This window comes from Vulpes lagopus, chromosome 17 (genome assembly GCF_018345385.1).
Source record: "Vulpes lagopus strain Blue_001 chromosome 17, ASM1834538v1, whole genome shotgun sequence".
Lineage (NCBI taxonomy): Eukaryota > Metazoa > Chordata > Mammalia > Carnivora > Canidae > Vulpes > Vulpes lagopus.
In genome coordinates, this window is record NC_054840.1 from 2,766,716 (window position 1) to 2,792,392 (window position 25,677).

The 25,677-nt window shown below is 38.9% G+C and overlaps 1 protein-coding gene across 10 annotated transcripts in view; it reads right to left on the reverse strand.

Moving 5' to 3' along the window:
- NAALADL2 (N-acetylated alpha-linked acidic dipeptidase like 2) overlaps positions 1–25,677 on the reverse strand; it is a 1,267,271-nt gene that overhangs the window by 252,664 nt on the left and 988,930 nt on the right. The window lies entirely within an intron of this gene.

Genomic DNA, 25,677 nt, shown 5'->3' on the forward strand with positions numbered 1-25,677 from the left:
TTTATATAAAGTACTTCACTTTATATTTGGCACATACTAAGTGTTCAATAAATACTGTCAGCTATCCACCTAATGTCATGGAGGAGTGGGAAATCCAAAGATGAAAGTGGCTTGTATCCAATTTAAAAGGAGAGTAAATTAATTACAAAATTAAGATAATTTTCATGTACATGATAATGTAAAAAAATATACGGATAAAGATATCAAATAGAGAAAAATGCTATAAATGTTTATTATAACTTTTTGATATAATAAAATGATATAAATTAAAATATTATAAATCACAACTATTAGCAACTTATAATACAGGTCTTAAAGTTGCCAGAACCTCAGCCAGCTATAAATACAAAAGATCTCTAATCTGTAGACTCAGACAAATCCTGATTTCCGGTGTGATCTAGTTCACTGTCATCTATTTATTTTGTCATTTAATCAGGTTGCATCTTGTTTTTATTCAAAGATCTATCATTTATTTCCATTATCTCATATTAATGCTTGTGACATAAGCTTTCTAAGGGTGGAAATTGGTGTCAAACGTGTTTTGCCCCATCACAATAGATGTCACTTGAATTAAGGGGGGAATGGATTAAGTTTAATCATTAATGGAGAGAAGTCAATGAGTCATAAGTTAAACATATAATTGGGACACGTGATATCTAGAGCAATTATCGGTACACTGAATGACAAATCTGAATGACTAAAAGTAACATAAAATAATTATTGGCAAAAATATGGCAGGTTAAACACATTTTTGTGTCTTCTCCTCAAACTTAAGTAAAAAGGAAATAATTAAAATGCTAAGGATTTTCAAAGACACAGAGCAAAAAAGGAAGGAGACATTAACACAAGATATAAAAAGGAGAAAAATGAGCTGTCAAGAATTTAACTGGGGAGGCCCGCCTGGGTGACTCAGTGGTTCAGTGTCTGCCTTCAGCTCAGGTCATGATCCTGGGGTCCTGAAATCGAGTTCCACATCTGGCTCCGTGCAGGGAGCCTGCTTCTCCCTCTGCCCATGTCTCTGCCTCTCTCTCCGTGTCTCTCACGAACAAATAAATAAAATCTTAAAAAAAAAAAGAATCTAACTGGGAAAAGAAAATTACAACAAAGTGTGTGTAGAGAGGACACAGGCAAAGAGATTCAGTTCATCAAACAGACACCCAGAGACATGCAGTAGGTGAATTCTCGTACAGAACAAGTTGAGACTGAGGCATGTGTTGGAAAATAGGAACATGTTCAAAGTCTATACCTGGAAAGTCACTGCTCATGCTACTCTTGGTCTCCTCCCATACTGAAAATGCCCACATTTAGGCTCCCATCTTTCAGGCAGAAGGCTGGGTGTTTGCTTTCTGGAGGAATGGAGCATGAAATAATGGCTTGGTACTCATAGACACCAGGCACATTATAGGGTGGATATCTTAAGTTTTAATGACAAAAAATTTCCATATATGCAAGGAAAAATTGAAATATGATAAAGACTAACAGAAACATAAGAAAAGGGAAACACCAGGACTGTATGGACCAGAAGACATTATCAAAAAAGGTAATCAGTATCTTTATAGAGATCAAAGAACAACAACTAAAAAGGTATTGGATTTGAATTAAAAGAAAGAAAGAAACAAAGAGAGAGAGAGGAGAATACATTACGGAAAAAAAAAAAAAAAAAAAAAAAAGAAAACCTAATCCGAAGAAGTCAGCACGAGGAATTTCAAAAGAAGTTCTTACAGATGAGAGGTTGTCTCCCAGAAATCAGGTTTTTAAAGATGACATAGAGACGGTCTATATGAACAAAATAATATGAGTTAGAGAATCAACCTAAGTTTCTCAGAGCCAAGTAGGAGGAGTTTCAGATAGAAGAACTGGGGAAATAGAGAAAAGCATCAAAATTTGCAGAGGAATTCACCAGAAATGAAGGACATGCCTACAAGGGCACTGCAGTTGTTTCATCCAATATTTGCCAAAGTAATCCTCATGAAGCAACACTCATTTAAGAATGTCAGAGACAAACATGCTAGAAGATCTTAAAAGTAAAATAAGTTTATTTTTAATAGAAAAACAATCCGAATAACCCTGTAGTCTAAACAAGAATACTGAAATCCAACGGATAAGGAAGAAATGTCCTCGAAATTTTGACCGAACAGAATTTTAAAGCTAGGTTGTATATGAAATCAAACTAAGAGTTACAGGTAGGAGCAAAATAAAAAATGTTTAGACATTGGGAACTCCAATAAATGTGTCCTATTGCATCCTTTCTTTTGAAGCTATTCTTAGATGTGTTCCTGTGAGATACAAAAATAAACTAAGATTTAAAAAGATAGGAAATGACTCCTACGTAGGATCTATGAGAGAGTAGCAGCCATTGGAAAATCTTGGGTTGACACCGTGCCACAGGCTTAGTTAGCGATTGTTCTAGATTGCCCCCGGATGACAGTAGACTTCATGAGATGAAATATTGCCTATCTTGACAAAATAAACACTTTGGAAAAATAAGCCATACCTTTCCAGCAATAATATTTGTGGCATATCAGAGGCCTCCTGCCATGGAAAAGGCAGACCAACAAAAGAGAATCTATTACATTCCATGGGCTCAAAAATTCCACGGTGAGAAGAGACCACAGACACAGGTATGAAGGCCTGTGATACCTGACAGCTGCGCCGGTGGACCATAGGCCCATGGTACTTAAGGAGGGAGGCTAGTCAGTGAAGATGGCCTGTGGATAAGGCCGAGAGGGCTTAGCGCCACTTCTCTGCTCGCAGGAGTATCAATTTGCAACATCCTTCCTGTATGTTTTCTCCATGGAGTAAAAAGTATATTTGGGACCTACTAAACCTACGCTGCGCTCTGAGGCAACGCTGGTACCTAGAAATAAAGAAACTGACCTTCCATTCACCTCTGGCCTGTGATCGTGGAGCTGTCAGACTTCAGTAAGTGTCACTAGGGATCAAGGTCATACAAGGAATTTATAAATTCCTCCATTTTCTAAAGCTACGGGCTTGTTTTAAAAACTTACGCCATATTAAATAGCTAAAAACAGAAAGGCAGAGCTACTCTACCACTCTAACTGCTAGAATCAGCTGATACATGCCTCAAGACATGTACATAAGGTTATGTATCACCCAAAGGGATAGAAATAATTAAAATGATTCAAATACTCTAAAATATATATATGTTACCAATTACAGAACACAAATTAATAACATGGGGAGATATTTAGTATGGCAGATAGAAATCAGCTTATTAGATACTATGTATAGTAGGTAAAGGATTTATGAAAAGCAAAATACACATGGACTAAACAGATGATTTCCAAAATAATGGAGTTGTAAATAATTTTTAATTTCTATGAGTTTCTATGCATTGTTTAGTTTGTCTATAAGAAGTATTAAAACCTGAGTGGTGCAGTCGGTTGTTTGTAGTCAGTTTGTCTGACTCTTGGTTTCAGCACAGGTGGAGATCTCAGGGTTGTGAAATCGAGCCCCGCGTCAGGCTCCACGCTCAGTGTGGAGTCTGCTTGAGATTTTCTCTCCCTCTCTCTCTGCCCCTCCACACCACTCTCTCTCTCTCTCTATGTGAATAAATAAATCTTTAAAAAAGAAGTATCTAATACTTGTAACAAACTTTTATAAGCATTTTATATTATATAAAAGAGAGAGGAAGTTGTACCAAGAAATCCATCTTGCTAACTTACTTATTCCAAAAATTTATACCTGAGCTTCCAACTCCTAGGAAACTGAAGAGATCATGCAATAGATCATAACTCAATAGATTATACAATTTTCACTCTGCGTGTGTCTATTTATCTATTATTTATCTGCCTAATATCACAAATAATTTGATATTATTGGCAATAATTTGTTACGGAGCTTCCAATAAAAGACGCAAAGCTACATAATGACAATATTTGTCATTGAAAATCAATTGCATTTGTTATACTGGTGACTACTACACGTATTGGTTATTAGGGGGAAGCATACATATAATGAATGGTCTGTCAGGGAAATGCTATGGAGACCAAAGTTATGTGTGCTCTCTTCTGGTTAGCCATGCAGCTTTGAGGTTTAATGTTTAAACTGAAATTTTATAAAAAAATAATAAATGAAAAAGTGAATGCTAAGAAGGACAACGTCAAATGCATAAGCCACCTTGGTTTCTGCTGAGCTGGTGTAATGTGGGAATGGAGTTTGATGATCTTGAGCAGTAAACGGTCAACTTGTCTCGCAGACGGATGTTTCACATGGTTATGTTTCCCTAAGGGTGGACTACATTCTCATAGCATTTTAAAAAATGTTTATTTATTTATTCAAGAGAGACACAGAAGGAGAGAGGCAGAGACACAGGCAGAGGGAGAAGCAGGCTCCCTGTAGGGAGCCCAAAGTGGGACTCGATCCCGGGACCCCAGGGTCACGGCCTGAGCTGAAGGCAGAGACTCCACCACAGAGATTGTCCCTACATTCTCGTGGCATTAAACGATCTCTGTCTTGTTATAGTTCTGACCACGTCAATCTTGTTTTTAAGGGAAACTGAATCCAAATAATACAAATATGAGGCTGCTATAAAGATTAGCTCCTCTTTTTTATTTTTTTATAACATAGAAATAGCTTCATTGTGTTTCTGATTTTAAAATTAATGTCTTTACTACTAAAATTGAGAAAATAGAGGAGAGTCTGAAATAGGAAGTAAATCATCAATAACCCCACAGCCCTACTGTTATCATTTAACTGCACACACAACATTTAGTTATTAACATTTATGAATGCATACCCATATGGATGTGAATATATGCAAAATGTATATGTGTATAAACTGTATGTGTTAACATATATACATATGCTATCAATGTGCCATAAAATGATTTTTTATTTTAAGAATATATCATGAAATTATTTCCCATATAAACAAAATCCTATCTACAACATATTTAGTGGTTGTAAGAGCAGAAATATGTTTTCGATCAAAGAACGAATCGTAGGTTCAAGATACTAGTCATGTAGAAGAAAAAAAAAAAAAACATGTTTAATGATGAAATAAAGGAGACTAGATGGTCTTCCTCCCATGCCATCTTTCCTTTTGAAAGTGTTATTTCAGAGTCGTATAATGACATTAATACGGCAAACTGCTTATATGTCTACATCCATTCAGATATGTAAGTATGATGAGAGTATATAATTTATAACTGGGTGCGAACACGTGTGGATATTCGTATCTGTGCTTTTACAATTCACATTTATGTTTAAATTTATGTGGCCATTCTTCGAATGCTTGGAATGATTATGGTAATACAGCCACTAGTCAGGCTTCCTTCGGAATACTCCTTCCTTCCCGAAGGCACTGGTGTGTTGGCACAACTATCAAACATGCACAATCAGCATTCATTATGTGGGTTTCATTCTTTCCCTTTGAATGGCATTTACCATCTTACCTGATCAGCATTTTATACTCCATACGTCGTAATGTCTTCTTTTCTTTCTAAGACATTTTAAGGGCAATGATAAAAAGTGAGAATGCAGATGAAAAGTATCCTGTTTCTCAAAGCTGCAAATTCAACTTCAAGGGCTTCATTTTAGCACATTTCAGGGAGCCGCCTGATTGACTATTCCATATACTAAAGAATGAGCAGCAATTGAGGCCAATCATGCTGAACTAAAAGGAGTTGTGGAAGCAAAAACTTTTGATGTAGAGTTCAACCGTGAGAGATAAACAGTATTATCCAACATTAAGAGGCAGCATTTTTTCATCTCAAAGCTCAAAAGAGAATTTTAGCCTGGAAATTCTTCTGAAAAATTCATAGTACACAGCCTGCGTGAAACAAGTCACGTCAAGTCTGATCCTTGGACTTTTTTAAGTATGACATCGCTTCATCAGAGGTCCACATATGATCTTGTGTGGTAAACCCATTCTAGGTGATGAGTAACCTTGTTGAGGTCAGAAAACATCAAAGACATCATTACTGAGGTTTTTTTGTAGTATATTCATTTACAAATTATTCTCATTATGTTGTTTAGCCAAAGTGATTCTTGACCATTTCCGATATTACGCTGTACATTTAAGAAAGTGGTAATATTTGCATCACTGTCATAAATGTTGGTGGTTGCCTACATTTGGAGACCAGGCTGTAGGTACCGACAGCTGTATACTCTCCCTGGCCACTCAGGTCACCCAGGGACAGCATAGGATGGCGGATGGCATCGCCCAACAGATGGGAAATTTTGCTCTACAAGGATCTTCATGCTGCAGTGAGCTTAGAGTGCCTTGTCCATCGCTAATCAGTTTACTGGCGAAGTGGAAAAGAATTCTGTAATACGGCGAAGCAAATTTCATATAAATGAGAGCATAAAATAACTAAAAGTATACATTTGGAGTAAGTTTTAAACATAGGACAGTGAAAAGGGGTTTACAAAGCTTAACCCTAAAGTTAGAATATTATAAAGGAAAAAGAAAGCTCAACTACATGAAAATTTAAAACTTATGTACTTCAAAAAGTTTAATAAGCTTTTATGTAAGAATGTAAGACAAGCACATTAATAACAAAATGGGAAAAGGGAGTTTTCCATGGGTGAAATCCAGATAAGATACAATGAAAATGAAAATAACTTCAAATTAATTAATGATCAAAGAGGCACATATAGAACAATGAGATACTGCATCCTATCAATCAATCGAATAAGATACTTTTCAATTTGATAAAAAGTTTTGGGAAATACCTTCTCTTATTGGTAACATTATAAATCAATATGTCTTTCAGGAAGACAACATATATCAAAAAAGTCTTAAATAGCTATATCCTTTACTAGCTATTCTACTTGTAAGCATTTTACCTGGGTCAGGGAGAAATTATATATATAGTGATTTACTTATGAGATTGTTTATGAAAATGAAAATTGGAAACAATTAAATATACAAAAATAGGAAATTGGTTAAATAATACATGATATATCTATAGGTTGGGATATAGTTCACTCATTAAAAATGGTCATAATGAATTGTATTTGTAAATAGTGAGAAAAATTACATATTTAAAATGAAGAAATTGCATTTTGTAAGATGATTTATTATATAGTATAGAGAGATGTCAGTATAAATACAAAGACACATGGATATCTTAGTAACTAGTCTAAAAGTTTATACACTAATATTTTAATGGAAGTTGGATTGGTAAATTATTTTCTTCACTCTGTTTATCTGAGCGTCTAATGCATATATGTAACAGATACTTCTTATGGAAAATAACTAAACTAACAAAGTCTTTTCCTTCTTCTTGAGCCGTACATGGTGGCCGACTGGCAAATGATATTTTTTTGTAGGCTCCTGGACATTATCTATAGTATCTTTTTTTAAATTGCCTCAGAACCTATGGTTTGGGTATTACTTAATAGAACAGACCTAAAATTAGATTTTTGAGTAGCCAAAGTCCATAATTAAAGGCAGGCGCCAAACCGCTGGCGCCACCCAGGGATCCCTTTTTTTTAATTTTTTTTTATTTATTTATGATAATTTCTGACATGTTCTTATAAGCAACGGGCAATTTCTGAACCTGTAATCTCACAGAGTCATAACTGAAATTTGTAATGATCCAATTCAATATTTATAGGGCATGTATCACTTAGGAGGTATTGTGTTGTCTATTAAGGGGCTAAATGAAGAAAAAGATACAGTCCCTAGGTTCAAGACATTCATAGACTAGCAGGAGAAATACTACAGGCGTCACAAGGCTGACCATGATCAATGCTATGTAAGAGTTTCCGATAAAACGACTTTAGAGAAGGGAGAGATGATTTTCTGAAATGACCTTCGAGAACTATAAAACTAAATTATTTTTTGTAATTTATACTTACTAAGGCAAGAGATAATACTTGGTTATTTTAGGAACTCTGCAACAAAATGGCTATGTATTAAAGGATTTTTCTGTTTACTTTCCACTATTCAGAAAATTAAATTACCAGAACACTTCATACTCCAAGATTCCAGCTAATTAAGGCTTTATTTCTAAGGGCATCGGGAAATATTTTCTCCATCATTAGGCTTAATTTTATTATTCTTAATTTCATCTCATTATCTAGAGCAAGATGAGTTAATGGTGTCCTTTATGATTACTTCTATTACATTTAAGCTCAAATGTTTTCCAATACTTTGATTTTGTCATAATCTTTCTAGATCAAAAATAAAACTCTCAGTGTCACATAATGGGATTGCCAATAATTTTCCCCAATATTTTTTTTGTCTAAATGTATCACCCAAATCAGAGGAGAAAATTTTGTCCCCTCATATTTTGGGCAAGGCCAACTTATAAAACTGGAATAATGTAACTATGGGGCACACTCAAGCACTATCCTTCCTATTAAAATTCTCATTTTTACTTAGAAAGTGACAGAGAGGGAAGGAGGGAAGGAAAGAGAGAGGGAGTGAATTAGATCTATGAGATACTTCTGTGAGTAGGTAAGTTTTCTCCTTGAAAACAGAAATATCAATTTGTAATGTGGTAAAAAGAAAATATATACATTATAATAGCTAGAACACTGATAGGAAAAACAAAACCAAAGATATTAGCCTGACAAAGAGCATACCGATGTTTCTTTTCAATCACTTTCAGTTATTTTGGTATAAAAAGCCCACGGTTTGGATATAGGTTTGTTTTACATGTGAACCTCCTACTACTGCAACCTTATGAAGGTTAAGACCCACTACTACGTGATTGGTGATATTTCCTCATTGTGTAAGTGCGCTAAGAAGCGAGATTATCTTCCACAAGTGTGAAATCTTAGAAGCAGAAGGGACTTTCTGAAATTATCTATCGCCTGCTTCTCCAGGAATGCAGAAATGTCTCCTGCCACTGTTTTCTTGGATGACATTTAAATACGCTGATAAATCTCGGATCAGGGAAGTGTAACTTAACAGTTTTCAGAGCGTTTAAAGAAATTAATGGAAAGAGTTCTTTCATGCACCAAAACAATTTTCAATTTCCACCTGAATTTTCCTTTTTCGGGTATCCTCCTCATGACGTAAGAGATAATACTTGTTCTATTTCCAGGCTAAAAGTCCTCCCACTTTGCAAAGGTGGTATCAACGGACACGCTGTGGACGAGCTCTGCTCCAGGCATCTCCCTGGATCATCCCATGCTTGTGATGGAGAGATTCTTTTTCCTCTTTAATGAACCATAAGGTCGAGGTTCCTTCTGAGCCTCTTCAACTTTTTTTCTAGCAGGTAGACGGTGGGAACATACATAATCACTCGCATTTCACACCGAGATTGGTGTCAAGCACCTTCAGACACTCCTAAATCCTGGCTGGCGGGGCGGGGGGCGGGGGTGCAGTGCAGCACAGGATTCCTCCATTTAAGAACAGGCTTCTGCTTCAGAGATCTCAAATAATGCCTACAACCTTGTGCTGACTTTTTTGGCTGTTACTTATGCTCTTGTGAATCGATACCTTCAGGAAATAAAACTCTTCACATCCCAAAGCAAGAGTCAGCAAACTACGGCCGCCAAGCCAAGCAGCCCACCACCTGTGTTGGTAAAGAAGGTCTAGTCTGAACACAGCCATACCCATTCCTTTATTGTCTAGAGCTGCTGTCTTGGCAACGTACAAGAGCAGTGCCAGAGACCACAAGGCCCACAAGACTAAAACATGCCCTGTGTGACCCCTTAGACGGTCTTCTGGCCCCCGCTCCACAGTCAGACAACTATTTTTAAAATCCAAGTAGGAAACTTGCATAAATTCATTTTGCTGCTTTTCTCACTCAGGGCGTATTAATTAATATATACAGAATAGCAATACACGTCTGTTTCTATGTGTGTACATATCACTTTTTTAAAAAGTGGCTAAGCTAAAATGAATGATAAACAAACAAATAAATAATAATAAATAAATAAATAAATAAATAAATAAATAAATAAATAAATAAAATAAATGATAAGTCTATCAAATTGTGGTATACATCATTATCAGTCAAGGGCGATTTTGTTAAAGTGTCGATTCCCAAGAATCTCTAAAAAGCAATAGGGAATTTCTAAACTTATAATTTTGCTTCAAAGATATTTGAAACATCTAAGTATATAAATATACTTGAGGAAATAAATGGAGGAGGTACAGTCTAAGTGTTCTTTCACAGAGCTGGGTCTTCTGTGTGTTTCTCTACAGGAAGGGGTATATTCCGAGGATAATACCATGCCTTATATGTATTTCTCCATACAGATTATTAGTGGGAGGAAAAAGCAGGTAAAATTGAGAAGAAGTTCAATTTCTTAAATGAATCACCAATATGGTGTGAGTTGCATTAGTCACTGAAAAGCATGGAGCACTACTTCCTGCAAAGAAGTAATGAGGCTGCTACAACAATGGGAGAGTCAAGAATAATAAGGGAAAACCTTTTCTTCTTTTTAGCCTTTTTAGTTTCCACTGAATGGATTCAACTTGGTGAATGTTAATCTTTTTCTTCCTTTATTGGGAAGAAAACTAATTTGGTATCAAGGAAAAACTTTGTATTATCCAGGGACAACGCTCTCTTATTCTATGCACACGCACACACACACACCATGAAAATTTGAATTAAAGGACATTTTTAGTCTCTTTTCTCGAATTTCTGCTTTTATTAAGTAAACTCAACCCACTTCCTCCACTTTGGAGCAGAAACTGCAACTTATTCACCTGGTAGATGGTAAGCACTCAATAAATGTCCACTGAGAAAAGCTTATTCTTTAAAAAAAACATTTTCAGAGACGAAATTAACTTTTTTCCCCTATGAATATACTGGAATTTAATAATTTTGTGGCTCCAACATAACAAATAATATTGTATTGAACTGAATTGCAGATTTACTTGCCTGTCCAATATTTCTTCCTTTGCTAATAAAATAATTGATCCCAGGGAGGTGATTCTTCCTCCAAAAAGTGATTAATCTTACCCATATAGGAAAGTAGAAATACAATGATTTTTGAGCCTGGAGGTCAATGGTAATCATTAATTATGAGACCTTAGGCCTCAAGTTCTCTCAGCTTCCACATTAAATGGGGGTCGGAATGGATGGACAATCAAGTACCTTCCAATTGTAATGGAGGTCATATGGAAGCTTTGCAAATCAACCAGGAAGTAAATCAGCCTGGATGTAAAAATAAAATCACAGTAACAAGACAAAGAAGATCCGGGGAAAATAATATATTAGCAATAAGGATTATGTAACTTTCGAAGTTAATAATATTCTTTTAAAATAAGGACCAACTTAATGATGTATATGTAAGCAGGTATTTAAAAATTATTTTTAAAATGATTTAGATAAGGATCCCTGGGTGGCGCAGCGGTTTGGCGCCTGCCTTTGGCCCAGGGCGCGATCCTGGAGACCCGGGATCGAATCCCACATCAGGCTCCCGGTGCATGGAGCCTGCTTCTCCCTCTGCCTGTGTCTCTGCCTCTCTCTCTCTCTGACTATCATAAATAAACAAAAATTAAAAAAAAAATAAAATGATTTCGATAGATTAAAAAATAAAAATAAAAATAAAATGATTTAGATTAAGAATGATGAAAAAAATAATGGGTGAAATGCACTTTAATCACTTAGATTTCTTAGCCCACAAGCCACAGAAATATACTCTGGTTACTTTAAGTAAAAAGAAATTGATTGGAAAACTATCTGGAGCTTCCAGAGAAAATGGGAAGGGAGGAGGTCAAGGATTGGAAAGAAGGAAGTGTGGCACTCCCGGATGCCAGGCAGTGGCATTATGAAATGTTCTCACATATTGGGCAGATTGGTCAAAATGCTGCTGCTGGAAAAGGATTCAATTACTTCCAAAAAGTCTGTTCATTTTTATGTTCAATTATACTTTCAAAGGAACTTTGTCTCTATGTCAAATAAACTGTTCTGAAGGCTATAAGATGTAGCCATCATATGACATCATTTGGAATCATTCTCTGTCGAGTACCTTAACTGTGAAGTCCTGGTTTGAATCCCTAAATACAAGGCGATGCTTTACCCAGCTATTCGGCTATGATCCAACAAGGACTGCCGACCCTCCTGTTTGGTGGAGGGGCAGGGGTCTTCAGGGTCCTCCATCTCGTTGTTTTCGGTTCACCCACAGTCACATACAGGGTCTATCATCGTTGCCATCCTATTTCTGATAGCACTCCCCATATAAAAGAAAGATGCAACTAAAACAATGAGAGGAATTTATCGCTTCCCTAACGAAAAGTCTAAAAACAAGCAAGAATTGATCCAGCAACTTAAACATTATCATCAAGCACCTAATTCCCCTCTCTCTGACCTCCTTTCCATGCTCAGGCCTTCCTCTCAGACTCCACACTAATGCCTCCTTGCATCTCTATTATGGCAGTAAAATGGCCTCTAACAGTTTTGCCACACATTTTCAAGAGGAAGAAGGGTGGCCTTTCCCGGTTGGCTCCAAAGGAAAGAGAAAAATCTCTGGTTTCCTCAAAGGTAGCCCATTCCTTACTGCCTCATTGATCTGTTTGTATAATGTGTCCATCCATGAACTGACTACTGTGGACATAGAAATGGGTTGCAGTGACTGGATTGAGACAACCAGGGCCCACCCTCGGGGTGAGCATCAGGGCAAGCCCATACATACCACCTGGCTGAGAATGGAAGGGAATGTCCAGCTGGGCAAAACCTGGGTGTTAAGGCCCTAAAAGAAGGCGAGCGGATAAAGGGTGAGAATCACAACCATCTCTTACGTAATTTAGAGACTATCACACTGTCTTATGATAGTTTCATAAAGAACAATGTTCCATTTATAAAAAAAATGTTATATTTGAAGTTGAAATGGAATAGGAGGCTGGTTTATTCTATCTAACCTCATTATTTTTCTTCAACAAATTTCCATACCCAGATCACTTCCAATAACTCATAGTATGCATAGCCATTTCTATTATTAGAAAAGAACTGTAAGAATGACCTTATTTCACACAAGACACCATGGTAATGGCTTTTGGTCCCTGATGATATGACATCTGCTGGATTCAGATCAGTGATCCAGAAATGAAAAGTGCTATCCTGTATTATCCATCTTTTTGAATTTCATATGCCAGCAAATAATTTAGGGCTTTGTCTTTTAAATGTGAATTATTTTTTTTTTAAGATTTCATTTATTTATTCATGAGAGACACAGAGAAAGAGAGAAGAGAGAGAGAAAGAGAGAGAGAGAGGCAGAGGGAGAAGCAGGCTCCCTGTAGGGAGCCCGACGTGGGACTCAATCCTGAGACCCTGGGGTCACGCCCTGGGCCGAAGGCAGAAGCTTAACTGCTGAGCCACCTGGGCTTCCCTAAATTACAATGATTTCTGCCTTCCTTGTTCATCTTTGATGTTTTTTCCCTTTCTGGTCCTGGAAAATGAATAATAAAAACAAGCTCCATACCTATAGATATCTGTGACTGTTATATGACAATTTTAACTATTTTCACTTAGTCTGTAAACCAATATAAGATTATGTGGCTTGGTTTCCATTATTCTTCTCTAACTAGCATCCATTCTTCCTTGAGATAAGAAGGGTAATTTATTTATATGATATATATATATATATATATTCGCACTGGGTGACTTTTCAAAATATTCCCTTAATATATTTTTTCTAAACATTTTGTAATGTCTTTTTATGACAATCTTAATTTTATTAGAATTTTAAAGTTAATTTAAACATGTGTCTATTAAATCAAATCACTTCAATAAATATGGTTTTCATCCTTCCTCAATGATATCATAAATATAAAAAAATATTATTTTCCCTCTAGATGCTACGAAGAGGATCCTGGTCTTCTAATCTCCATCCACCATAGCCATGAGGAAATACACAGAGAAATCCCTTAGTCATTTTATTCCCAGGCCAATAGCCATTATTACCAGAAATTCAGATTGGCGCTTCATTATGTAACCTGCTTGTAGCCAACTGCGGTGTTAGTCTACGTGATTAAGTCTCCCAGCTTTCTCTATCCAAGCAAGAGATGCCCTGGCAGGGGGGTTGGTCTAAGTACCAAAAAAGTTTCATAAAATGTGTTTTATTGTACTCTTTTCCAATAGTTTACCAATATAAAGATATTCTGTGGAGAAGACACAGAGAGTGTGGCCTTAAGCACAGTCTCAAAGGTACCTAAATAAACTTACAATGGGACCAGTTTCTCTACCCTAAGATCTGTAAAATTAGAACATGTGAAAGAGAAAAGAAAACCCTCCACAACTATTGCTTATTAACTCACTACTTTTATGAGGTTTTTAGATCAAATTCAAGGATAACCCCCTTTTTTTTTAAAGATTTTATTTATTTAGTCATGAGACACAGAAAGAGAGACAGAGGCAGAGACACAGGCAGAGGGAGAAGCAGGCTCCATGCGGGGAGCCCAAAGTGGGACTCGATCCCGGGTCTCCAGGATCACACCCTGGGCCGAAGGCAGGCGCTAAACTGTTGAGCCACCCAGGGATCCCAAGGATAATCATTTTTAGGAGTTATTTACACATAGATGAATGCTGATGTGTGCAAATGTGGCATGTAGACACACAGCAGTCAAATGGTATACCTAGCATAGAAACTATTTTCTAAGTAATAGTTAGCATATTTCACAAAGCGTGCTCAAAGAATAGGATTCTAGGCAGTCTTCATATTGCCTACACACTCTGGATTGTGGCCAGATTGAACTCGAGTGTGAAGAAAGGCTCAAACTCCAAACTAATAATTCATGCTTGTTCTCTAATTCATAGTACACCTGCCCGCCATCTTCGTTCAATTTCGTTTGGGAGAGTAATGAAAGAAATCACTAATTACACCACCAAAGGTTCAAAGAATCATCTTTGATGTAGAATTAAAAGTTGAAGTATTTCGGTGAAGAGCAATGTTTTTTCTGACAAGTGGATATCTCAGCCGCTCATGCTATTAAACATTATGCCATTTTCCATTTCAATAAGGTCAGTTTTATCATGTCACTTTTTCCTTTTGGCATTTCCATTTCAGCCGTGTTTGCTTTGCTTTGGCCTATTAACACTTCCACTTAAATTGGTGCCAATCTCTCCCAGACTACAGAGGTATTTGATAGACTATTTTGATAAAGGGTAAAGGAAATAATACCAAAATACATATTTCTAACAATTCCAGGAATGTGGCGCCAAGAACTACTTGCCATATCTGGATTAGACACTTTCCCTGCTACATACACCCAACTCCCAAGTGAGCTTTTCTATTAAAATGCATCTTCAGATTAAATGGTGTTATTTAATCTAAATGGTGTATAGATAATATTAAAATTTATTTAAGTAGATGTTGTGTAACTCATTTTGCAAATTGATAATGAGATGTGGTGTAGATTCCAGAAAGGGGCTTTATCTTTATGGACTTCATAGGCTATTATGCGTGTCAGAGAAGGTAGCTGCCGAGAATGATCTTGATATAAAGACTGAATGGACACCCTGAGGACTGGTGATCACAACTGGGATGGAGGCACTTGTAGGAGGAAGGGCAAGATTTGCTTAGTTCTCTAGATAGTATCTCAGATGGGCCAAAAGAAGAAGAGGAGAGGGGAGCAGGAGGGGGGGAGAGGAGGGGTGGGAAGGGAAGAAAATCACACTTCATTCATCCATAGAACAATTATTTGAGAGCTTACTATGTACCAGGCACTATTTTAGATTCCAGAAAATCATCAGTAACCACAACAGACAACCATCCCTCCACATCTTCATGAGCCTCGTATTTTACAGGGGAAAGACTGGTAGCGAACACCGTAGCAAGTACATTATAGAGAACGCTCTAAGTGCTAGGACAGTACAGGCCAAGGAGCTCAGGAGGGCTTTGGGGGGGTGGCGGTGGCCAATTTAAATTAGGTAGACAGGGTCATTATCACCGTGAAAGACCAGGACTGCAGCAGCATGAGCAAAGGGAGAAGAGTAAGGGATGGGACTGGTTAGGTCAGAGGTCAGATCTTGCAAGGCTTTCGTAGGCCGCTGCAAGGACTCTGGCTTTTACCAGGAACCAGGAACGGAAGGAGAAGCAGATCACAGCATGATCTATGTTGGGTTTTTAAGGACTAACTGCGGCTGATATTCGGAGAAGATTGAGGGGGCTGGAGGCAGAGAGGGAAGCAGCTGAGAAGTTCGGTTAGACGGGACAAGACTGGAGACAGAGAAGGCAGGGAGACGCGGCCCGATTCCGGCTTCGCCAAGAGAATTTCCAAACGGGGAGGCTGGACAGCGGGAGGCTGGGAGAGGAATAAAGGGTGACTCCACTGTTGGGGGCCTGAACAACCGGGTGACAGTTAAGATGCCCCAGATCGGGCAAGAGACACGCCACGTTATTTCTAAACCAGCCCCCAAGGCGACTTTTGCCACAGCTCCAGGTTTTCATTGCTAGGAATCAGAGAGGGATCACCGCCAGGGAGGTGGACGGTGCCAGGGGGCTCGGGATATAGGTGACTCCAAGCCTCAAGCCTGCTGGCGCCCGGGAGCACAAGGGTGCACGTGAACTGTGAGATGCACGTCAAATGTAGGGTTCGGGAAGCTGATCATGGTAAACGAGTCAGGGGCCAGGCCCCCTGGGCCACTGGAGTCCTCCAAGTTTCTGCTGTGGGCGTTGGGGCGCAGTAGAGCAGAGCAAGAGAGCGCCCAGGAAAGTAGGCCCCGGGCCCCGGAAACCCTCTCCTTGACCTCTGCCCTCCAAGGAGAAAGTCCCCAGGAAAGCTGGCTTCTGGCACCGTATTCTGAGGAGCAGGGTAAAGCCTACACAAGGCTGCACCCGGATTACACTCTGATCCCAGGTGGGCTTGTGTCTGGCCACTCTTAACGGTGCTTTTGATGTGTTATTATTTAAACGGGAAGCCCATGACACCCACATGGCTTTTTTGCCTTGGTACTGCGGGAGCGATCCAAAACCCAGGCCATCATGCCTCGTGGTGAAGAGGCCAACATGTGAAGACAACCAACCACAAAGAGCCAACCTGCTTTCTCGGAGAACGCAACCACTTTGGCTCCAGTCCCCTGAATCACGTCCTTGCTTTGCTTCCAACTCTTCTCTACCATGAAGTCTCACCCCTGCCCCCATTTGTGGAGGACTGTTGACCACTTCTGGTTTGGCCCTGCCCGATTCAAATCATTTTTTTCTCATACTCTTACACTTCTTCGTATATCTGTTTATCTTTTAACAAATACAATCTTTTCTTTCCCACAATCACCTTTCTGAAGTGGGTTAGTATTATTATCATTATTATCATTATTATTATTATTATTAATCCTTTTTCATAAAACAAACCACACTGCGGCTGGAAGAGGTCATAGAAAACTTCTTCTTCTTCTTCTTCTTCTTCTTCTTCTTCTTATTATTATTATTATTATTATTAATTCTTTTTCATAAAACAAATCATACTGAAGCTGGAAGAGGTCACTGAAAACTTCTTCTTCATTTTCTTCTTTTTCTTCTTCTTCTACTTCTTCTTCTTCTTATTCTTATTATTTATTCCTTTTTCATAAAACAAACCATACTGAGGCTGGAAGAGGTCATTGAAAACTTCTTCATTTTCTTCTTTTTCTTCTTCTTCTTCTTCTTCTTCTTCTTCTTCTTCTTCTTCTTCTTCTTCACCCTTTTTCATAAAATAAACCATACTGAGGCTGGAAGAGGCTATTGAAAACTTCTTCTTCTTCTTTCTTCTTCTTCTTCTTCTTATTATTATTATTATTTATTATTATTCCTTTTTCATAAAACAAACCATACTGAGGTGGAAGAGGTCATTGAAAACTCTTCTTCTTCTTCTTCTTCTTCTTCTTCTTCTTCTTCTTCTTCTTCTTCTTTTTATTATTATTATTATTATTATTATTATTATTATTAATCCTTTTTCATAAAATAAACCATACTGAGGCTGGAAGAGGTCATTGAAAACTTCTTAATTTTCTTCTTTTTCTTCTTCTTCTTCTTCTTCTTCTTCTTCTTCTTCTTCTTCTTCTTTTTTTCTTCTTATTATTATTAATCCTTTTTTATAAAACAAACCACACTGAGGCTGGAAGAGGTTATTGAAAACTTCTTCTTATTATTATTATTATTATTATTATTATTACTAGTGTTATTCCTTTTTCATAAAACAAACCATACTGAGGCTGGAAGAGGCTAAGTCATTGACCAAATGTCACCAATTCATTGTCAGGCTGGAATAATTCTCTCTAAATGTACATTTTGACATCAATATTGTAGTTGTATGTTGCTCCTGGCTCTCTATTCTCAGCTAAAATAGTTAAAAGGCCAGGAATCATTAAGACACTCGGTAGTAATCAACCTAGAACTAGTCTAAACAGGCAGAGAACACCACTGGCAGGAACAGCCGTTATCGGCTCTGCTCTCCAAGCAGAGAGCCCTGTAATCAAGCTTTCTACCTCCCCTCTCCACACGACAAAAAGCAAAGGAAAAAATTAATTATTTACGCCGCTGGTTGAGGCGAGCCGTCTAAACAAAGTAATTTGCTTTTCCTAATTCAGTTGTTAACTGTAGTTCTCATCAGTCCTTGGCCCCATTAACTGTTCTCTTCAACACCAAACACACACACACACACACACACACACACACACACACACACGGAGTGAAGATGGTCTACATCACTACGGACTTGCGTCTTTATTGGCTATGTTATAACATGTAACAGTACTATAATATCTTAAGAATGACTTTGACATTATCAAAACATAATTTAGTTTCTTTACTAAAGGAAGTGAATTGACTTATTGCTTGCTTTCCTAAGAATAAATAGCAACAGTAATTGAGTACATAGGCTCCTTAATTCGGAGCATACAATAGCATTGTACCGCGATGACAGCAGCTCTATAATATGATTAAAATATATCTTGTAAACATGATTAATGTTCCTTGCATGGTATTTGCAAGTAATTATGTCTTTTAAGAGACATTTTATGACTTGAAAGTATTGACTGTTACAACACTGTTCAAACAAACGGCAAACTGTTTTCATAAATATGTATATCTTATGAATGCGATGATCATTATTATTATTTTTTCCTAACTGGGCTTCCCTGACAGATGAACTTCTAACATAATAGGAGACATTGCATTCTTTTGTGCGGTCATGTACACGACTCACAGCTAAAGGACATTTATCTGCGTTGTGTTCTCTCTTTAATTTCACCCCTTGCCAAATAAAGCATTTGGCTGGGAAACAGTCCTTCTGCTGAGCTGTCTTGCTCCTCGATACATCTGTTTGACTAAGAGACCCGGTTGGCCGTGGTCGGCTCGGCTTCCAGGACCAGCTGCTCTAAAGTGTGAAAGAAGCCTGGTTGTGATGTACATGTCCGTCAGTCCAATCTCATTACCAGCCACTCTTCGCTGCAAAACTAAATAAATCGTACCTCCTCTTATCTGAAATTTCAAGCTTGCGGAGTTGTTTAGAGGACATAATAAAATAATTAATAATATAGAAGCATGTACTCCGTCCAGGACCTGGCACATACATGCTCAGTAAATATTCATTTTCCTTTCTATTCCTCTCAGCCAAAGAAGTCTGCCCTGCTTTCAGTTCTTTTTTTTTTTAATGTTTTGTTTATTTATTCATGAGAGACAGAGAGAGAGAGGCAGAGACACAGGCAGAGGAAGAAGCAGGCTCCCTGTAGGGAGCCCCACACGGGACTCGATCCCAGGACCCTGGGGTCACACCCTGAGCCCAAGGCAGATGCTCAACCGCGGAGCCCCCCAGGCATCCCCCTGCCTTTAGTTCTTAAACTGAGTCTTCCGATCATACAAACGCACACTCTCCCAAAGTAGCGCATTGCTTTTGCTATAGGCCACCTGTGTTTGGAGCGCCGCTCATCGTCAACCCCATCTAGGAAGACCAAAAGCATTCCTTTGAGATGACTTTAAAAAGTAAACTGGGTGTTATACTATATTGGCTAAGTTGGCAAATCAAACTTCAATAAAAACAAATGGAAAAAAAAAATTATCACTCAAAAAAAAAAAGAAAGAAGAAAAAGAAAAGAAAAGAAGAAAGAAAGAAAGAAAGAAAGAAAGAAAGAAAGAAGAAAGAAAAAAGAAAGAAAAAAGAAAGAAAGAAGAAAGAAAGAAGAAAGAAGAAAGAAAGGAGAGAAAGAAGAAAGAAAGAAAGAAAGAAAGAAAGAAAGAAAGAAAGAAAGAAAAAGAAAGAAAGAAAGAAAACTACTAGCCCGAGGATGACTCAGGTGAGGTCAAACACAGTCATATAATCAATAATAAAAGTGAGAAAACATTTAAATGATAGGTTAGGAGACATGTAGGCAATTGTTCGTTAAATTCCTCGAAATGAATTAAAAAGAGAAAGACAAGAAAAAGGATTAAGGAATAAGGCTGGACAGAGGAGGTTCATGGGGACTGGAGAAAAATAGGAGGAGAGTGAAAGAAAAAGAACCAAAGAGGCAAATCAACGGCAATCAAATTCACCGTACGTCTGGTGCGTGGGTTACTATGGGAATGCTCTCTGGAGAACGACTACCTCTTTTTTAGCATTTCTCAAAACATGGTCTGTACATACGTTCAACAGGTTACGTTGCAATTATTAGGATACTTTGGTTGAGAATACATATCATATCTGCAATGAAATTTAGAGACATAATAAAATGCAACGTGACGTGTAAACCTTTTGCTCAACTGGCACCGTTTCTTAGGAAGGCTTATTTCCCAAGTACTGGTTTTGCGTATCTACAAGACTCTTATTTCTTGTCTGGGCATGTTTGGTTTAAGGAACAATGCCTGAATTCAGTGGACTCACTCAGCTTGCCTGCCCACGTCCGAAAGATGTGATCTGAGTGAGCAGAGGAGAAGTTTACATATATTAATCCAATCCCCCTTACCTAGTAAAATGCTTAAGGAAGTTAGCGCCCGTGCGGAAGGCAACGAAGGCTCAAGTGGAGATCTCAGCAGGTTACGTAGATCTATACCAATGGTTTCCTCCCAAAATTCCCAAAGACCAGAGTCAGCATCTCACCCAGATGGATTACATGAGTCTCGTCTAAATTTACTGCTTGTTTTGTTTTAGTTTAAAGGAAATCAGCAATCTCTAATAAAACTAATAGGTTAGCGAACAGGTAGGTAGACACAGAGGGATCACTTTTAATGAAGCTTTTTCAACATGATGAAAAGATCCTCCGAGGAATTTCTGAACGTGTCCCATGACCCCGTAGACACAGCACTCTGAAAGGTCACCTCGAAGGGAGCTGGAGCTGTATGGCTATACCTGGGGCTCCCCGAGGTGCTGGCAGATGGAAAGGCCGTACCACAGGCCGTGGCCTGCTTTGCCGACTGCACGGGTTTCCCGAGTTCCTTAAAAATGCGTTTGCCTAACTAAAAGCTAGCTCTTCAGCCTATGGATACATTTTTTTTTTTAAGATTTTATTTATTTATCCATGAGAGACACAGAGAGAGGCAGAGACACAGGCAGAGGGGGAAGCAGGCCCCATGCAGGGAGCCCGACGTGGGACTCGATCCCAGGACCCGGGGTCACACCCTGAGCCCAAGGCAGACGCTCCACTGCTGTGCCCCCCTGGGGCGACCCTATGCCTACATATATGAAGCTAATAATTTCCATGATTCTATCTTCTGAAATACGTTCAAAGATTCAAAATTTAATACTGAACAGCAGCCTCTTGAAAACTTCAGATGTAAGGAGCCTCCTGTGCAAAGTGGAGGATTCACTGAATAGAAAAAAAAAAAAATCCCTGTAATTTTAACAGACTTAGAATCTAAGGATTTTCACATTCACGCTGAGATTTTTCTAGATGTTGGCTAATGTGGGCTAATATGCTTCCCTTAGATCAGTATATTTTGGTTTCCCTAATTCTTTCCTACTGAAAAGTGAGGGACCTTTTCTTTTCCAACAGTATTTTATGCTCAGCCTCTGCAATGTTATATTAGAAATTTTGCATCTCTAAGCATATAAGATGGTGGAACCTTTAGCGAGTGATTTTTATTTATTTTATTATTATTATTTTTTTAATTTTTATTTATTTATGATAGTCACACACACACAGAGAGAGAGGCAGAGACATAGGCAGAGGGAGAAGCAGGCTCCATGCACCAGGAGCCCGACGTGGGATTCGATCCTGGGTCTCCAGGATCGCGCCCTGGGCCAAAGGCAGGTGCCAAACCACTGCGCCACCCAGAGATCCCGATTTTTTTTTTTTTTTTTTTTTTTTTTTTTTTTAGGATTTACACTGAATACATATGCATGGAAGTTTATGTACCATGACACTCTGATCTTCAAGCTAAATACTATTCTGATTTCTTTCACTGTAGATTGGTTCTAGGAATTTGTATGAATGGAATCATACAATGCGTACCCCTTTGTCTGACCTCTTTGGCTGATCACAGCCTTTGAGGTTGCATGTCTCCATGGATTATTCCCTTTTATCTCTAGGTAGCATTCCATCGTGCGAGGAAACTACGATTTGCTTACCTGTTCTTCCATTGGTAGACATTTCGATTGCTTCCAGTCTGGGCCATGCTTGTGCGTATCGTTGCGTACACATATTTTTATGTCTCCTGGACAAACGCCTAGTCTTGGGATTACTGGGTCATATGGTTGATACACGTTTATCTTAAATTTTTTTTTATTATTTATTTATGATAGTCATACAGAGAGAGAGAGAGAGACAGAGACACAGGCAGAGGGAGAAGCAGGCTCCATGCACCGGGAGCCCGATGTGGGATTCGATCCCGGGTCTCCAGGATCGCACCCTGGGCCAAAGGCAGGTGCCAAACCGCTGCACCACCCAGGGATCCCCCTTTTTTTTTAAATTTTTTTTTTGATACATGTTTATCTTTATAAGAAAACATGAAATCATTATTTCAGGTGGTGGTGAGACCTGAATAGGGTCTCATATTGAATATTCTCATACTTCATATGGAGCTAACTCTTCTTAGATGGTTATCAAAGTTACCAAAAAAAAAAAAATGGTAACTTTTTTGCTCTCACCAGTGAAGTCTGAGAATTCCCATTACTCAAAAAACTTGCCACTATATGGTGTGTCAACATATAGCCTTTTTGATTGTAGCCACCCTAGCAGTTATATTTATAAAGAGTTAAAAACTATATATTCATCACGTTTGCCCATGAAATACTGATAATATTCACCTTTTGGGTCTGTAATATTTGCCTTTTGGGTGCTCTCTGTTTCTCCCTACACGTCATTCCCTCTCAGCATGAAACATCATCTTAAGGTTTCTGTGTGGGAAGGAGTTAAGGGCTAACTCAGCAGGCCTGGATTGCTCAAACCCAGCGCATTTCACCCCTGAGATGAGCTCTGAGACCTTGGAACGTTCTGCTTGAGTCTTTTGTGTGCCTGAGGTCCTAGGTCATAAGCTATCCAGTAGTCTGTGCCGCCCGCGTGATTTACGGTCACCTCCTTGCTGAGGTCTGAGTCCTGATGAGACTCCAGTGTATCTCTACGTCCAGATGCCAGTGGTCCACACCATGAGTGATGGCTCAGTGTTGAATGGCCCAAATGCCGGGGTTCTGTTGTTTTGTTTTGCTTGGGCTGCTTGGAATCCTCTTCACCCCCAGTCCTACACCTGGTTTCCCTGGGCTTCGGGAGATTTCTTTTGGATTGATGACTACCCAGCTGTAAACTTCAACAGCCACTGCCTTGCACCTGGGATGGAGGTCTCAGTTTACCTCCCCTGCTGCCTCACCTCCAGAAATCCCTGTTTTGCACTCGGTAAAATTCTGAGTGCTTTAGAGGAATTTTTCTCATATACCTTCCTTGCCTCCTGCTACGGGCAGTTCCTTCTTTGTGCTCAGGGAAGCTCTGGAGCCCCTCGAGGGGTTTCTTTCTGAAACCCAACTCAGGACTCCGCAGCCCGTCTTGCACTTGGTGAGCATCTCCCAGGCTGTGAAGGGATTTTGACAGCTGAGCCCCCAGCCCCCCGCCAGCCCTTGGTCTCCGACTCCGTGCGCTCGGTGAAGATCTATGGGGAATTCCAACTCATCGCGTCCTCCCAAAGGGTCTGGGAAAACTTCATTTGTTCTGCTGATTCTTCTTCCCTCATGCCTTCCCTAGATCCCTCCTCGTCTTGTCGCTCTGCCATGATTGAAGCAGCTCTTTTCTCCCAGAAAGGATTTACTAGTTTCTGGATTTTAGCTTCTGTGGCCTTCTTTGCAGCCTCAGATCTCAATAGATTTTTATCTAAGATTTTTTTTTTTTAAACTGTGATTAGGTGATCTATCTCACTTGTTCTCATTGTTAGGGTAGGAACAGTGGTCCCTGGCCACTTTTTACAACCCAAGTGGGAAGCAGAAGTCCCATATGTAAGCTTTATTTAGTAAAATACAGAAAGTGCCAGAAAACAAATATCAATTTCTTTGTTCGTTCATGAAATATTATTGAGTGGTCTCTATGTACTCGATAGTGGAAATATAGCAATGAATAAAACCATCCAAGTTCTCTCCTCTCAGGCAGTTTATAGTCTACTGGGGAAAGACATGACAAGATAATTAAGATATATAAAGTGTCAATGTTACGTGTTAAAGAGAAAAATATAAGACCCTAAAGGAGATATAAAATGTCAAGATGGTGGGATGCTGGGTGGGTCAGTGGTTGAGCATCTGCCTTCAGCGCAGGTCATGATCCCGGGGTCCTGGGATCAAGTCCTGCATCCCTCTGCTTCTCTGTGTCTCTGATGAATAAATAAATAAAATCTTTTAAAAAGTGCCAAGATGGCATCTCATATTTCAAATATTGGAACAAGGAATTTCTCACTCAGGTGATTTTGAGTAAAGATCTAAAGAAAGGATAATGTGTCAAATCTATGACTCCTTTCAATCAGAAAAATCGGATATTGGATGGCTGTGTCTGTCAATGTTCCAGGAATTGCTCTCTGATGCGCACTGCTTTTCCCCCAATCTTCCAACAATACAACCATCTCCCTGGACAATCAAGCATATACACCTACAGGTGAAATAGCAACGCAGATACCATCTTGCTTGATTATTTACAAATAATAAGAAAAAGAATCTTAAAACACAGTGTCGTGAAAGAGGGCACGTGAGAAGAGGCGCTCCCATATTTGGTGTGATATTTATAGACTAACGATTTTGACCCAGAAATTCAATATTCTGGAATTTATTCTAAGAAAGTGTTAACACACCGCAGATTGGCTACTGCAGGCCTGAAGCCTGGAAAGCTAGTGATGACTTTACAACTTGCCGAGACAGGGATCCCTGGGTGGCGTAGCAGTTTAGCACCTGCCTTTGGCCCAGGGCGCGATCCTGGAATCCCACGTCAGGCTCCCGGTGCATGGAGCCTGCTTCTCCCTCTGCCTATGTCTCTGCCTCTCTCTCTCTCTCTGTGTGTGACTATCATAAATAAATAAAAATAATAAAATAAAATAATAAAATAAAATAAAATAAATAAAATAAAATAAAATAAGAAATAAAAAAAAAAAAACTTGCCGAGACATAGCTGCCACCAAGTACACGCACCTGCGTGAGATTAGGAGGATGAACATAAGGCAGCATCTGCTGCTTCTGCTGCGACAGGGTAGTTTCAGAGGCGTTGGCTGGCACTGCACGCGCGGTGCAAGTGCTGGGATCCTGGCTCCGTGGTCTAGAAGGTGCAGGTTGTGGGGCGCATTTCTCTCTGCATTATGGCTGAGGCAGTGTGGTCCTAAAGCCAGTGACTATGAGCTCACTGGATCTTAGGAGAATTGGTGGGCTCTAGATTCAATAGTTTGGGCAGTAGCTTC